The sequence below is a fragment of the Martes martes genome (assembly GCF_963455335.1).
Source record: "Martes martes genome assembly, chromosome: 3".
NCBI classification, from domain to species: Eukaryota; Metazoa; Chordata; class Mammalia; order Carnivora; family Mustelidae; genus Martes; species Martes martes.
The window spans coordinates 35455097-35472161 of NC_137890.1; positions in this window are offsets into that span (position 1 = coordinate 35455097).

The following is a 17065-nucleotide window of genomic DNA, read 5'->3' on the forward strand; positions in this document are numbered from 1 at the left end:
AGAATTACTAAATTTATCTAACTTGGATAGTAATACTTTTGAAGATTATATGTTTTTTCTTCTAGGTCAAAACAATTCTTGTAGTTTTGATGAACCAGTTTTGTTAAAGTTGATGTAAATATTTATAGAAAATTATATTTTGCTATTTAAAAATTTTAAAGTATGTTTGATAAATCTTGAGGATGTAAATTGACTTTCTCAACTGTAATTTTTATTATATTTAAATAAATCAGAGATTTCTGACGAAATAAAACTTGGCATCTGAATTGAGATATACTCTAGGTGTAAAATCATGCTGGATTTTGAAAAGGTAGTAAAGTAAAATATATGTTTAATATTTTATATAGATTTTGTTTGGAAATGATAATATTTTGGACATACTGAGTAAATTAAATATATTACTAAAATTCATTTCATGTATTGTGTTTTTATGTAAGAGCTAAAATACAAAAATCACATATATAATTCTCATTACATTTCTAATGGACAGGGCAAGGTCTAATATTATATTCATGAATAACTTAAATCAATCCACAGACATATTCTTTTGGCTTTTTTGGTTTTGTTTTTGTGTTTTTGTTTTTGTTCATTTGTTTCTTTGGCCTTGCATTTCAGAAATTACTCTCACAAAATGTTGTAATATAGAATCCAGGAATGACTGCCAGAGAAAGCTCCATGACTTCTGAAATCTGAAGAATCAAAAACTATCATCACAACTTCAGGCTTCTGGATTACATTGTCACTGTTATGACCTCGGCCAGAAAATAAATATTTGCCTGATGTTTTGTGACCATCTGCAGTATTGGTTTACACAGTAGTTCACCCTTACCCATGGTTTCCCTTTCCAGTTTCAGTTACCCATGATCAGCTATGGTCTGAAAGCTGATGATCCTCCTCTGATCTATGGACCGAAGGTCAGTAGTAGCCTAATGCTATGTCACAGTGCCTTCGTCATTCACCTCACTTCATTTAATATGACACATAGACATTTTATCATCTCCCATCATCTCAAGAAGAGAAGGGTGTGGGCAGTACAATAACATGTTTTGGAGAGACTGACCACATTCACATGACTTTTATTACAGTATATTGTTCTATTTTATTACTTGTTATTGTTGTTAATCTCTAACTGTGCTTAATTTATAATTTAAACTTTATCCTAGGCATATATGTATAGGAAAAAAATGTAGCATATAGAGGGTTCAGTACTATGTTTGGTTTCAGGCATCCAGGGGGCTCTTGAAATGCATCCCCCATAGATAAGCGAGGACAGTTCTATTTTATTATTTGTTGTTCTATTTTATTACTTGTTATTGTTGTTAATCTCTAACTGTGCTTAATTTATAAATTAAACTTTATTGTAGGCGTATATGTGTAGGAAAAAAAAATAGCATATAGAGGGTTCAGTACTATGTTTGGTTTCAGGCATTCAGGGGTCTCTTGGAATGCATCCCCCATAGATAAGCGAGGACTGTTGAGCCACTCAACAACAACAGCAAATTTAGAACCAGACAAGTATGTTTGTAAATAGATGCTGCAGAAATTCAGCTGCAGTGCTAACAAGAAAAAGAAGGAAAAAAAGGCTAATATAAAAAGCTTTATTATAGTTAAAGAAAGTCTCTAAATAATATCAAAACATTTATTTCAACAGGAAAATATTACAGTTCTAAACTTTTGTTTAGAACTTAAAATACAGAGCACAAGAAGAGTTACAATCACAAGGAAAAGTAGACAAATATACCATCAGAATGGATGATTTTAATATACCTCTCTCAGTGGATTATGCACACAAAAATCTGTAAGGATATAGATAATTTGGACAACATAATTAATAAGCTTTATTTATACATATAATCCTGAAAAGTAATAAATAATAAGAAGGATATTATGTTGTTATAAGACCTATGTAAGAGAGAGACACTATCTCTACCTTCCAACATTGTTTGCTCTTCCAACATTGTTTGCTCTACAAAAGTTCTTTAAAATAAACTTCTGGACAAAGGGAAGTCAGTGCTTTGTTTGCATGATATAAAGAAATTCAAAAGACCAGTAGAGATTTGTCCCCCACCAATGACTCCTCTGAAAGATAACCATTTCAGATTACTCACTAATTGTTTCAAAATCTTCTCATCAAATGTAATTTATTTGCCTCTTCAATCCTGAAAGTCATACCACAAGTTTGAATTTTCCTATACTGTAAGGGATACACAGATGCACTAACATGTCTTTCACCTTGGAAGGTTTAACAGATTGTATTATTTATTTGGAATTCTTTCTTGGGGCGCTTGGTGGTTCAGTCAGTTAAGACACTGATTCTGGATTTTGGCTCAGGTTATGCTCTCAGGGTTGTGAGATCAAGCCCCTCCATGGCTCCGTGTTGGGGTGGAGCCTGCTTAAGATTCTTCCCCTCTTTCTCTGCCCCTGGCCCCCCTCCCATTGTGCATGTGTGCTCTCTTTCTCTGTCTTAGAAAAGGAGAAGAAAAAGAAGAAGAAGAAGAAGAAGAAGAAGAAGAAGAAGAAGAAGAAGAAGAAGAAGAAGAAGACGAAGAAGAAGGAGGAGAAGAAGGAAGAGGGGAGGAGGAGGAAGAGGAGGAGGAGGAGGGGGAGGGGGGAGGGGGAGGGGGAGGAGGAGAGGGGGAGGGGAGGGGGAAGGGGGAGGAGGAGGAGGAAGAAGAAGAAGAATTATTTTCTCTTTACCTTCACCCCTGCCATAGTTCACAGCAGGAAGAGTATAATGCCCAGCCTCATTGACTTTGGACTTGGCGGTATAACTTGCTTTGTTCAGTGGAAGCTGAGCTGTCTTTAAATGTGCTAGTATGGATGTGCCTGGTTTAGCATGCATTCTAGCTATCCTGCTCTGCACCGTAAGTTATAAAAGCACCCTAAATAATGACTGTTTCTTTAGCTTTGATCCTGAAGTGAAAAACTGCCAAGCTGGTTTGAGCTCAAACTACAGCCTGAAACAGACACTACACCCACTCCACGTATCTATGTGCAAGCAAAGCAAATGCATGTGTTGTACGTAATTATGATTTTAGAACCAGTTTTATATAGAATTCTTGCAACACAGGTTGACTAATACATGGGGGAAACTTTGTGCCCCAGACCACAGGACACATAAAAAATGTAACTTAGGTGCAGATGTCTGAGTTTTCAAGGGAACTAGTTTCTAAATTATTCTGAATAAAGAATTTTTCAGAAGCCTTTTTTCCCAAACTGGGTGTGATTATCAGTGTTCAAATCTGGTTCCTTCTTCAGGATGCTGTGTGACATTTCTCTTCACCTCAGCCATACATGTATTATATGAGGACAGAAACCTCCATGTCCACAATGCGGCTCACTAAGCAGGGAAATTACATTCCAACCTCAAGACCTCCAAATTAAAAGGGAACTCACTAACAATATCTATTAAAGTGAAGCTTTTTTATTGCTAATCCAATTTCTGGGTGATTGTGCTTAAAGTTCTATAGTGGAAATCTTCTAATCCTCCAATTTAGAGTAGAAACTTTTTTTTTTGTTTCCAAAGTATTTTCATATGCCTTTATTATTTTATTGTTTACAAGAATATTAAAAATAATCAGGAAAAGATTATTAATAAATCCATTTCACATATAAAGAACAATGAGGAGTAAGATCATAAGCGAATAAGAAAAGTAACATGTTAAGGTTTTGATCAGTACGAATGTGGGAAATGTTCCTTTAGATAATGAGGAAAAAATTTCTTTAAAAAACACCCTGTCAATGGAAAACTTTAATTTCTAAATGACAGTTTAAGAAAAATGTCTCTGATTGGAACAGATTTACATATTTTGGTTATATAAGACTTCAATTTTGTGAAATATCCTCATTGTAAAGTATTTTTTGTGATGGAATGGAGTCTACAAATATTTTATATCTATAGGTAGATAGATAATCTTTAGAATTTTCAAAAAGTTTAATAAATGTTCATTATGTATGACCTAATGAGCTCAGATAAAGTAAGAATAAGTGACTTGTAAATAACTAATGTCAGTAAAGACCCACCTGCTATTACTTAATCATACCCGCATTCTACAGCAAAACAGCCATATAAGGGTCATTACTGAGAAGAATGTCAAGTTGGCCGATTTAATGTTACTTAGGGCTTACTTTATCTATATAACTGTCTCAGATAAGAATTGCAAGCTAATAATAATTACATTAGTGTCAGAAGTGTAGGGGACACCTATGGTTTATTTAGTAGGGAGAGATAGTTTTAATGTTCTAAATTGAATTTTACTCTCTAAGATAGTTAAAATAGCATATTTAAAATATTCAAGTGCCCATTAATGGTTGATATCTGAGAAATACAAACATTGTTTGAAATATTTTAGTGTCTTCCACTACCTCAGTCCAAACTGCTTGTCAAAGGACATGTGATCACTTAAATACATTATTGATACATGTAAATAAAGTTACTACATTTTCATGAAGTAAAATTTAAGTATATAATATTTTTAAGTTATATATCATTTGTACTTCCATAGATTTAAAATGTTTTATCTTCTTAATATCAGGTTGCATACTCCAAATTCATATACCTAAAGGAAAAAAATCTACAAAAGTACATTTGTAAGAATGTGCTTTGAAATAATATGTGCCATATATGATCATGGTTCTCAGATAATATACACACACTGAATCTATATTTGACACTGAGCCATCAGAATCAATTATGAAACACTTTTAAAAATAGAGAAAACTCAGAACAACCTCAATACTATTTTTGGAAGTAGAGCCTTGCCATCTAATTCCCCAGTTTTCAAAGATTGTTAAGATTCCCTAGCATATATGCATTATTCTTAGGAGCTAAGCAAAAAACAACTTTAAAGTGTCTGCCATCGTCACAATAGTAAATTTCTTTTGTTTTAAAACAATTATAACTTGAAAATGTTGAAAACAATTTGTTACTACCTGTTTATTCATGGTACCAACCATGAACATAGAATAGCAGCAAAATATAGATCGATAATTTGCAAAAGAGAGACTGTTAGATGAGCATGTGATTAATTCATTGTCAGCACAGATCTATGCTTGCTAATCTAACATTCCAGCAGGTAGGTGTATCTAGAGAGGAGAAGTGGAGCACCTTTGGAGAAAATTTCTCTTCTCTTTTCAGAAAGAAAAATGTGGGAATCGATGACAAAGGGAGACTTTGCTCCCATTGCTACATCAGCAAATATAGCAGTAGTTAGAAAGAAGAAATGTACAGATGTCTAAACGGGCCCATTTTAGATTTATATCTTTTGTTGGAAGTTGAGCTTGTCAAACGTTCCAAAATAACTCGTCAAACTATCTGGAGTATGCCTGGCGAGGAGCCACCAAGTGACAGGAAAACATATGTATATTTCGCTTTATAATTCGCAAAGCATTTTGTCACACATGATCTCATTTGTTCCTCACAACAATGCAAATATATTGGTAGGTCAAACAGTCTATTCTGCAAGTTCAAAGGTAAAGGCTGAGTGAAAGAACTTAACTGATTCAGACATGAACACACATCTTCTGGTAGCAGATCCAGGATCTAGACCAAAGTTTTCTGATTCTAATTACAAACTTCTTTCTATCACTTGTGCTCTTGTGAGAAGGTTGAAAGCATACATTTCATAAAGATTTGATGTATGTCATAATTTCATTAAAGGTTAAATATGTGAAAATTCTCCTAGATAAATTCAACCTGGCCATGAACTTATTTGCTCTTAGGTTAATCAACATCAGGAAGTATCTATTTTTCAGGGCATGATGGGGTAAAATGAGTATACAATAGGCTTCCTACTTGGGTGATAATTGTGTTATTCATATGATAAACCGTATATATGGGTAAGATAACCTGAAGCATTGTAACAAACATTCTAGGGAAATGTTCTAAAAGCAAAAGTGAACAGGGCAAAGTACAAAGATCTAAGTGTTTCTGTAAGAGTGTGCATATGAATACACTTTTTTCCATATATATGGTACCTGGACATGCCAAATTCCAGTTGAATCTTGGAAATGCAATCAAACAATGATCATTACAGAAAACTCTATTCCTACATTGAAGAAGCTTACAGCTTAGGAAGGGAGACTGCTACTAATCAAATAATCATTTTCCATTCATATATTCATTCATTCATTCATTCATTCAGCTAATACTTATGAAACATTTGTGAATGAGAAACTGCAGATAGGACTATGAAAACAAATACACTTGCACAGCTATGAAGTGGTACAACCAGGACACCACACATTCTACAGGTAAAGAACACAACTTGATCCGTCTGAAAGCAGAGGTCTTGGGAACAATTAACCATCTCACTGCCCTTCTACTACCTAGGAAATGACAACTGAAGCTGGAGATTTGTCTCAAGTCTCTTATTTGGTTCAAAAATATCAATATTAATTAGTATTGGGTTCAGTGGTAGAAAAAACTAGCCATGTCACTTTTGGCTGACAATATACAAATGACCACCAAAAAAACCCTGAACTTACAACACCAGTTCCACCTAGCCATACCACCTCTCAGTCTATCACCAAAGTCATCATTTCTGTCACCATAATCAGTATAGCCATCTTAGTTGCCAAAGCCTCCACAACCAGGGATATTGGGGAAAAAAAGACAGAACAGATGTCAAAGATGGAACAAATGTATTATTTACAGAATTCTGTTTAGTCAGTTAAATATATAGTGAAAGTCTAATGTGAGTCAAGCATTGTGCTTTGAAATATAGCCAAGTCCTGATCCAATATAGGAGACAAGGAAAAGATAATCCCATAGTTTGGAAACAATGGTTGTGAGAAAGATATATAAATGAATAGAACAAATATGTCAAAAAATTAGATCTGGATTGCTGGTAAAGGTGAAAAAAGACACATTGTTTTATTCAAGTTCAAATAGGAAACTTGCTTTTGTTTCTAAGTAACAAAGTGAAATGTTGCAGTTCCTGTTATTATTTCTGGAAACCATTTGAAAAATTTTTGGAAAAATCATTTTCATCACCCTCCCCCCCCCCAGCTGCAGTATGATAGCTTTGATGAATACTTGATTTGGAATAAATGACTACCTTTCATCTCACTGGCAATTTTACATAGCTGGAAAGAGCTGCCAAAATTTTGAAATGGGAAGTATGAAAATGTGGCTCAAACATCATTATTTCTTCAATAGTTCTTCTTCCTTTTTATAATACATGTACATCTTATATATATTATTACTGATTTCCCTTCTGACATTTTTAGAATACTGATATTTTACTCTTCATTTGATTTAATATATGACTCTAGATTTTATCTTCAACCCAAAATTTTCCTTTTAAAAAGATACGAATTTGAATGGTTTTCCTTTTCCCCAGGTTAGATTCCCCAATGAATATTAGTTTACAGGTATTCAAGTACTGAAACCTCTCAGAATCCATTGATTTCTCAAAGTTTCTTTCAAATGGGAAATCTCTTCCTCTTGCCTCTAAAAAATTATTATCAATATTTTGGAGACCAACATAGAGATGAAGGGTATGGAGCATTTCCTAAAATAAGGTTTCTGTGGCATATGTATGTGTGTGTGTGTGTGTACATGTGCATATGTGTGTGTGTATGGTGTGTGCACACACACGTGTGCTCGTCTATGCCCATTGGTGGTGGTAAAATATTTTCTTTCTCCTTTACAATAAAAATGTCTTATTCTAAAGAAGATACATAAACTATCAAATGCAATGTGATGTTTTTGTTAAATAATAAGGAACGGAAGCATACAGAAATAAATATTTCTCATGGAGGTAAAATATATACAACTATAAAATCATAAATATACTGGAGAATTATAATATGAATTTGTAAATTGTATGCAAATAGCTTGAAACCAGATCTATAAAGACATAAATAAAGCAACAAGACTGAAAGGTTTATATGTTGGCTTGTTTATAGAGTAGCACAAACATTTTTCTTTTTTAATTGGCAATTAATTTTCGGCAGCCATCTAGGTACTTTCATGTCAAATTACTTTTCCTACACTAAACAAGATTAGGCATCCAAGCAGCAAAGCACTTACGTGAAAAGTGAGAAACTGACTGTCAAGTAGATATTTTCCACCTATAACCAATTAAAATGTTTCTTTTTTGATGAATGGGTGTTGTAATTTCACATTTTGTATTTTTACCTAGGTACATACCTGTATAACATCCCAGTTCACAAGGGCTTTAAAAAGATGGGTACGGAGATTTCTGTTATTTCTTTCATGCAATACACCTTCAGGATGAAACAAGCATTTTTTGTGTGCAGTTTAAAAGACAGAGCTTTCTTAGACTGCACACAAAATATATCAACAGTACATGTACAAATATATGTTTAAGTGAATATAGGTGTGTATGTGTTTATATCTACGTATATGTGTTTTTAAGCCCTAAACTTCAAAAAATATTTCCATCAAATGATTTTTAGTCTCTCAATTCTTTGTAGATTATCATTTTACATTAAAATGTAGAGATGCCTGTATTTAAAAATTGGACCATTGGCACATAAGGTAAAAAAGTAATGTATTATTGATAATCTTCAAGTGAATGACATAAAAAGGAAGATATTGATTTTTTGGAAGATGTCTCATTTTTCTTACTTCACAGAAGACTGATGCAGGTTCATGAGCCTATCAATATCATTTGAATTAATGCATATTCCCTACTATTGATTGCTTTAACAATGATTGTCATAACTGATTTATGGGCACTTATGCCTGTTAAATATTTTAAGAGGTAAATATCAGATTTGTATATATAAGTAGATTGACTTGAATAAACAACAGGGTTGGATGTTAACATTCTATCTTTTGATTTAATCCATATTATAATACATTATGCAAGATGTATTTTTAAGTTAGCAGCAAAAATCCAACTGAAAGTTGATATTAGATCACCTTGCTTACTAGAGTTAAGTGCAAAATTCTCCCCAAGGGTAACAGAGTATTTTAAATTTTCAGGTAGCAATTCTCATATAATTTGGAAATATATCTAACGTCTATGAGAAAAACTAGGATCTATGAAACTAAAATATAAAATTTGAGTACCATTGTAATATGCTTAAAATTGATTTGTTCCCACTGCTTAAAACAGATCATAATATAGGATTATATTTCAGTTTTTTATGGCAACTGAGTGACACCCAATACTTTCCAAATAAATGAGACAAGGTATGATGGCTTGGGAAGTGAAGAGAGGGTGTATATGTTTTATGTCATCTTATATTTAGCATGAATATCTGTGACTTGAGATGTTAGACATGAATAGTAGAGTCATTTACAAAGGAACCTACTTTTTTAAAAACAAGTTTATTGAGGTATCATGCACAAATCGTAAATTCACTTGCATTTAGAGTACAATTAAATGGTTTTTAAATTGACAGACTTGTACAAACATTCCCACAGCCTAATTTTAGGAAATTTTTGTTACCTCAGAAAGGAACGTGGTGCCCACTACAGTCATCCTCTGTTCCTAAACCCAGCCTCCAACAACCGCTGATCTACTTACTGCTTCTAAAGATTGACTTTTTCTGGACATTTCACAAATAAAATCATCCAAAATGCGGTCTTTTGCATCCAGCTTCTTTCATTTAGCATAATATTTTAGAGGTTGATCCACGTTGTAGCATGTATCAGCATTTCATTCATTTCTATTACCAAATACTATTCCATTGTATGGATAACCACATTCACCAGTTGATGGACGCATGCATTGTTTCCACTGTTTAGCTGTTACAGATATTTTTGCTGTGATCATTCATGCAGAAATCTTCTTATGGACATATCTTTTCATTTCTCTTGCCTGCTCTAAACATGGCATTGCTTGATCATGTGGTAAATTTGTACTTAACTTTTTAAGAAACTGCTATATGGTAAATTTGTACTTAACTTTTTAAGAAACTGCTAAACTGTTTTCAAAATTGGCTGAGCCATTTTCTATTCCTACCTACAGCATATGATGGTTCCAGTTTTGCTACATCCTTGACAATATGTTTTTTATTTTTGTTTGATTATAGCTATCCTAGTAGATGTGAAGTAGTAAGTCATTGTGGTTTTGATTTGCATTTCCCTAATGACTAATGGTGTTGTACATCTTTTTGTAAGCTTATCAAGGTATGGGTATTCAAGTCCTTTGCTCTTTTTAAAATTAGATTATCTGTCTTTTATTGTTTGTTTGTTTTTGGTATTATATGTAAGAAATCATTATCTAACCCAAGGTCATAAGGAGTTATTTTTATATATTCCTGTTAGGGTTTTCTAATGTTAGCTCTTACATTTAGATCAATGATCCATTTTGAATGAATTTTTTTATAGTGTGAGGAAGAAGTCCAAGTTCATTCTTTTACACGTGGATATTATCTCAGCACCATTTGTTGAAAAGACTGTATTTTCCCTCATTGAATTGCCTTTTCTCCCCACATCAGATTCTCCTTTTTTTTCCCCCATTTTGTTTCTGTTTTTGTTTTTTGCATGTCTCCTAACTTTTTCTTGAAAGTTGGACATTCTAGGTAATACAACAACCCAGGATCTTAACTCTACCTACCTCCTCAGGGTTGACGCTATGGTTTGCTTAGTTAGCATTTATCTGTTTAGTGAACTGACTGAACTAACTCTGTGAAGTTTATTTCCTTGCAATATGCAGTTGCTTTTCTTGTTTTTATCTCTTTGCCTGACTACTAGGAATTGTCCCAGGTCAGCGTAAGCCACTTATTGGTCCAAAGTTGTGCGAAAGTTCCCTTGGCCTGCTGGATGTTTACCCTTTGCAATTCCATGCGTGTTTGGTTGGCGACTGCTGTCATCGTAGTTCAAGGAGTTTACGTTTTTGCCCTCTATTTTCCAACCCTTTTGCTTGGAACAGATTGCCTACATTGGGTTTGATCTTATTGTTAAAACTGGCTTATTAGTAATTGCTTTTGAGTTATAGTAGCTTATTTTTCAACCAATATTTGGATAGACATTGTGCTTAAGCTCCTAGTTTCAGTGAAGCTTTTGCTCTTTGCTTTAGATCTGTATGTAACTTGGAGAAAGTTTTCATTTCTGTACCCTTTTCTGCTTTAATTGCTCTGCAGTTCATTCAGCTTGTGCAGAGCCTTTCTGTGTCCCAGGGTTAAATGTGATCCCAGTAGTTCTTCTTACAGATATCTTTTCCTGGTTATCTCTGTTAAAGTATATGATTGCTCTGCCATCTCAATTTTTTTTTTCTTTTTTCTCTTTTTTTGCTACTGGTAGAGCTATGTGTACCCTTTTAGTTGCTCTCTACCGAGATCACCATTGTTTATGACATCTCCCCTTTCTCCCAGAGGCATGGAATTCTTCAGACTCTTTTCCAAACAAAGTCAGTTTTCTCAGGCAAAACTGTTAAATCTTTTTGTCTCTATATTGCGTCCTTCCCATTGAGTATAACCTTTGTGTAACTCACAAAATCTGGAACCAGAGACAATGACCCATTTTCCTGGAGTGACATGGTTGCTTTATGACTAGGGGCTGTGTTCCCCTTGTGTTCCCTTATGACTAGGGAGTGTTCCCACCTTATTGGTTGTCCCTTCCTTAGAACCTCCACCCTAGAAGCAAGATGGGTTGGGGATTAGGGTGCTGTGTTCTGGTCTTGTAAAGTCCGGAATAGAGATTTTGTCTTGTGAGTAGGGACTGGATGACAGAAGGGAGCCTTGGCTCTCTTGGCTATGTTGGCCCAAAACACTGCTTCAGCAATGTGGAGCTTGGGAAATGTGATACCAGTGGTCTGCAAATCTCATGGTAATACAGTTTCTTAGACTGGGAACTAGAAGAGGAAAAGCCCTATAAGAGGAAGCTTTTGAGTGTGGGAAGGCAATGGATTGTAGCTTAAATGCCACAGACCCTCACTGTTCTTACTAAAATTCAGTAGATTTTACTGAATAAATTTTTTTAAATTTGCTGTATGACCTCAGAACAACTGACAAAGACTTAAAATAGCTGTGTTTTTAAAAATAATTTTCTGCAAATAAATGGTCTCTTTGTTGGAGAGAGTTGACCGAGCTTACTCTGCCATTTCAGAAGAAATCAGTCTCTTAAAGAACTTACTTTTAAAGAGCAATATTTTGTTTCTGTTTTCAAAAAACAAAATATTCATTTGAGGGCATAAACATTTTAAGTACTCAAATATATTACAAGCTTTTGTAAATATTATTAAATTCAAATGTTTTTGTCAAAATGAATATCTTGACTAAAAATGCAAAATGACAGCACTTTATTAACCAAAAGAAACACATATAATACCATTATTGTTAATTTTATTCTCCTGAACAGTATTTAATCGTTCTTGATAAAGTACCATTTGATATCACCAACACCAAAGTCACTGTTAGCATAAATTTTAATTGATAATTTATAGTCTAATTGCTAATCCCATTCTGCCCTAATTTATAATTCTACCTATGTCATAAATATGAATGGATAGTTTCTAACATATACTATCAAGCATTTGTTCAAGGACTTCCTTTAATTACTTCCATTATTACTGATCCTGTGGTGTAGGTGGGAGAAATTTGGGTAACCCTTTGGATGCTACCACTGTTTTATGTGTCAAAATTGGATTAGAAACTATGCATAATGCAAATAACCATGTAATTATTTTGAATTTACAATGTATTTACTATGTAATTGCATAGTAAGTACCATATAATTACAAGATGATTACATGATTATTTCTGCCTTTTACACAGCTTTAAAAGCAAAAGATTTTGTTGCAATTATTATTGACATTTATTGGTAAGTGTTACATAGTAGGGAACAAAATATTTATCATGTAATCAACGAAGCAAGCAACTGTTATTGTCTCTTTTCAGTTGCAAAATTATATTTTAAAGTTATTGGAGTGAACCTAAAACTGCTCTAAAAAATAAAGTTTATTAATTTAAAAAAGTTATGGTATTCAAACAGTTAGCCTTAAGCACAGGACATAATTTGATATCTCCAAGATAGCTGATTATTGTGTACATCATTCTCTTTACTATGGTTGTATATTTTTAACTGAAGCTCTGAAGTTGAGGTTTTTAAAAATATTTGAAGAAAAAAAATTTTGACCAGAATAGTAACTCAAGAACTAAAGTGAAAATAATACTTAAAAATATCCATACTTACAGAATAAAACGTATCACTATTTTCTTGTATTTACCCATACTCTAATTTCCCTAGTTTTACTGAGAAATAATTGACATACATCACTGTAAAAAATTAAGGTATACAGCATGATGGATTGATTTACATTTATTGTGCAATGATTACGGCAGTGGTTTCATCTAACATCTACCTTCTCATATAGTATAATAAAAAGAAAAGAAAAAAGAAAAGAAAAAGGGAAAAAAATTCTCATTCTCCTCTTAGGATTTTCTTTCTTAGCAAGTTTCCTGTATATCGTACAGCAGTGTTAGCTATAGTCATCATGCTGTACATCATATCTCTACTGCTTATTCATCTTGTATTTGGAAGTTTTTATCTTGACCAGCTTCTTACAATTCCCCCTCCCCCCAACCCTTTGCCTTTGGGAATCACAGTGTGATCTTTTTTACTACGTGGGCTTTTGTTTTTTGTTTTGTTTTGTTTTTAACTGACACAGGTAAGTAAGAACATTCTGTATGTCTTTCTCTGTCTGACTTATTTCTCCTGGTATAATGTCTTCAAGGTCCATCCAAGTTGTTGCAAATGGTAGGGTTTTCTCATTTTTTAATGGCTGAATAATATTCCTTTGTATATATACCACAACTTTTTCATCTGGTAATGGACACCTAGGTTGTTTTTATATCTTGGTTATTGCAAATAATGCTGCTATGAACGTGGGGATGCAGATATTATATTTTCGAGTTAGTGCTTTGAATTACTGTATTCAAGTTAGTGGACTTCATGTGTTTATGAATTTTCCAGTTTTCCTCTTGCTATTGATTTCTATTTCATGCCATTGTGGTCAGAGAAGATACTTGGTAAGATTTAAATACGCCAGGGTGTGCATCAGGTTCCTTGGCAAGGTGAGGCCACAGGTTTTGCTCTACAGATGAGGGAAGCCACAGGCTATGCTCTCTGTTCAAGTGTCACCGTATGTAAGGCTTTGAATAGGCTGTGCATCTTCTCATGTGCTCTTCTTAGGTTCCCTGGTTGTGCATGCTAATGTCTTTATTCAGTGATAAGTGGGGCTCTGATTTAGATTGTCTGCCCTGGTGCAAGAGGTGAAGCAGCTCTAATGCTGGTAAAACTCTTCGTTTGTTGTTTTAACTCAGACTGACCCACAGCCCAAGTTTCCTGGGTGAATAGGGCCACTACCTCTGCTTTGCAAACTATAGTCTCTGCCTGGCCTCCTCAGGGGGCAACATGCAGAGGCATTGTGGGGCCACCCCGATTCCAGGAGTTACCCTCAGCTCTTCTGGTCAGATGGGGTAGGAAGACTCTTTCCACAGTGGGTAGTACTTTGTCTCAGCTCCTTTGCCTGGGCAAGAGGGGAGAGAGGCTGCTTCAGGTTACTCTTAATTTCCCAAACAGTCTCTCTGCTTGGGAGATGCTATCAAATAGTCCCCTTGCCTGTACATAGCATGGGGACTCCTCATGCTTGGCAATGGCTCTGCTTTGGTGGTAACTGCTCTGGCCACTCACCTCTTGGCTGGAGCACCATGGGGCTGCATAGCTTCTAGAACTTGTCGCTAGTTCTTCTGGTCAGATGGGGCCAGAAGACATTCTCTACAGAGTGGAAGGCAGTGGCTCTACTCCTTGGTAAGGAGTAGACAAACTGGCTCTAGGACCAGCAAAATTCCTCATTTGAAGATTCAAATAAGGTAGAGCTGCACCTGGCCAAATCCATGGTCAGAATGTGCCACCAAGCTGGTTCTGCAGATGAGCAAAACTGCTGGTCAGGATTATTACCTGGGCACTGTAGGTATGTATTTGCTCTGCCAGGATCCATATGCTAATTGTTGCAAGGCTCTCCCCTTTTCTTTGTCACAGCCAGAGCCCCAGTGGATTAGTCCGATAGATTTTTCTGCAATCTCTGTGGCATGGGATCAGAGTAAGAGCTCCCATAAAGTGACCCCAACACTGGGGGCGGGGGGGGCGGCAGGGATGTTTGTCTCCATGGGTTCTCTTTTCCCACTGAAGGAACCAGAGGCTCAGAGGAGTCCTCTCTGCACGGTGCTGTATGCCCTGAGGAAGGAACAATGTGGTCAATGGGTAGCTACGTCCCTTACACTTCTAATGTTGTCTGTCCTGGTATCAGTGGTGCAGGGAGAACTTCAGCCTCACTCTCGTGTTCCGGGATTCTTTCAGTGGTATCTTGTTCTGTAGTAGTTGCTGGATGTTCTTGGGAGAGGCGGGAGTGAAGTCAGAAACAACCTATTTTGCCATCTTAATGATGTTACTCACCCATACTTTTTTAACTTTATAAAAAAAAAGCATTGTAATTTAGAGCAATATTAGAGTTATAGGAAAATAATAAAGGTAGTATGGAGTTTCCACATACTTTATACATCCAATTTCTATTAGTAACATATTGGATTAATATGGTGTACCTCTTGGTTGTGACGGTTTCTCAGACTTCCCTTGTTTTTTATGACCTTCACAGTTTTTGAGGAATATTGCTTTAAGCATTTGTAGAATATCTCTCAGTTGGGTTCTACTGAATGCTTTTCTTATGATTGGACTGCGAATATGCGTTTTGGAGAAGTAGAACACATTGAGGTGCTAATAAGATCAGATTATATCACGAGTACATAAAATAAGTATGATTTCTGATTATTACTGTTAATCTTGATTACCTGGGTAAGACAGTGTTTGTCAGCTCTTAACTGTAAAATTATTCTTTCTTCTGTCTTTTCATGTCGTACTCTTAGAAAGATATCAAAATCCACATCCTACACTTAGGTATAGGAAAGCTATGTTCAATCTCCTTGAGGGCAGAATATCTATACAAATTATTTGGAATTCTTCTGCATAGTAGGTATATCTATTTTCCCCCACTTCTTTATTCAGTCATTTATTTATATCAGTATGACCTCGTGGATAATTATTTTATAATTTCAGTATTGATCTAATACTATATTTTGTTGCTCAAAGTGTTTCATCTTTAACCATTGGAAGCTCTTTCGGTGGGCTCCTATGTCTCTTAGACATCCTGGGTATTGTGAATTTTTTTTTTTTTTGAGCAATTATGTATAAAGCACTATGTGCAGTTGTATGAAGATTTTTGTGTGGGTATGTTATCAGATCTGTTGAATAAATATCTAGATTTGTGATTGCTAGAGTGTGTGGTGGGACTATAATTACTTTTATAAGAAACTGACACTCTGTCTTCTGAAGTGATTCTACCATTTTGTGCTCTAATCAGTAATAAAAATGAGTTCCTTCTGCTTCACATGATTATCAATAATTGGTATTGCAGATTTTTGGATTTAGTCATCGAAAAAGGTATTCAGGAGTATCTCATAGTTGTCTTAATTTTCAGTTATTACAACAAACTATATGAACATATTTTTGTATACTTACTTGCCATCTATATATCTTCTTTGGTGAGGTATCTATTAGATCTCTTGCCTATTTTTAAACTGAGTTGTTTGCTTTTTTTTTTGTTGAGTTTGACAGTTTGTTATATAATTTGTGTATATAGTTCTTCATCTAATATGTGATTTTGAATATTTTCTCACAGTCTGTGATTATATTTTGTTTCTCTTAATAATGTCTTTGCTGAGAAGTTTTTAATTTAAATAAAGCACAGTGATCAATTTTTTCTTTCATGAATTGTGCTTTGGGTGTTGTGTTTATATTAGTTTGCTAGGGCTGTTGTTACAATGTACCACAACCTGAGGAGTTTAAACAACAAAAACTTATCCTCTCATAGTTTTGAAGCCTAGAATTCCAAGATTATGATGTCAGTAGGGCTGTGCTTTCTAAGTGCTAGGGAGGGCTCTGTGCAAAGCTTTTCTCCTGGCTTCTGGTAGTTCTTTGGTTTGTGACAGCTTAATTCCAATTTTCATTTCAAGCACTCCCTCTGTGTCCAAATTCCCTCTTGATATAAGGACACCAATCATACTGGATTAGAGGTCTCTCTTACCACAG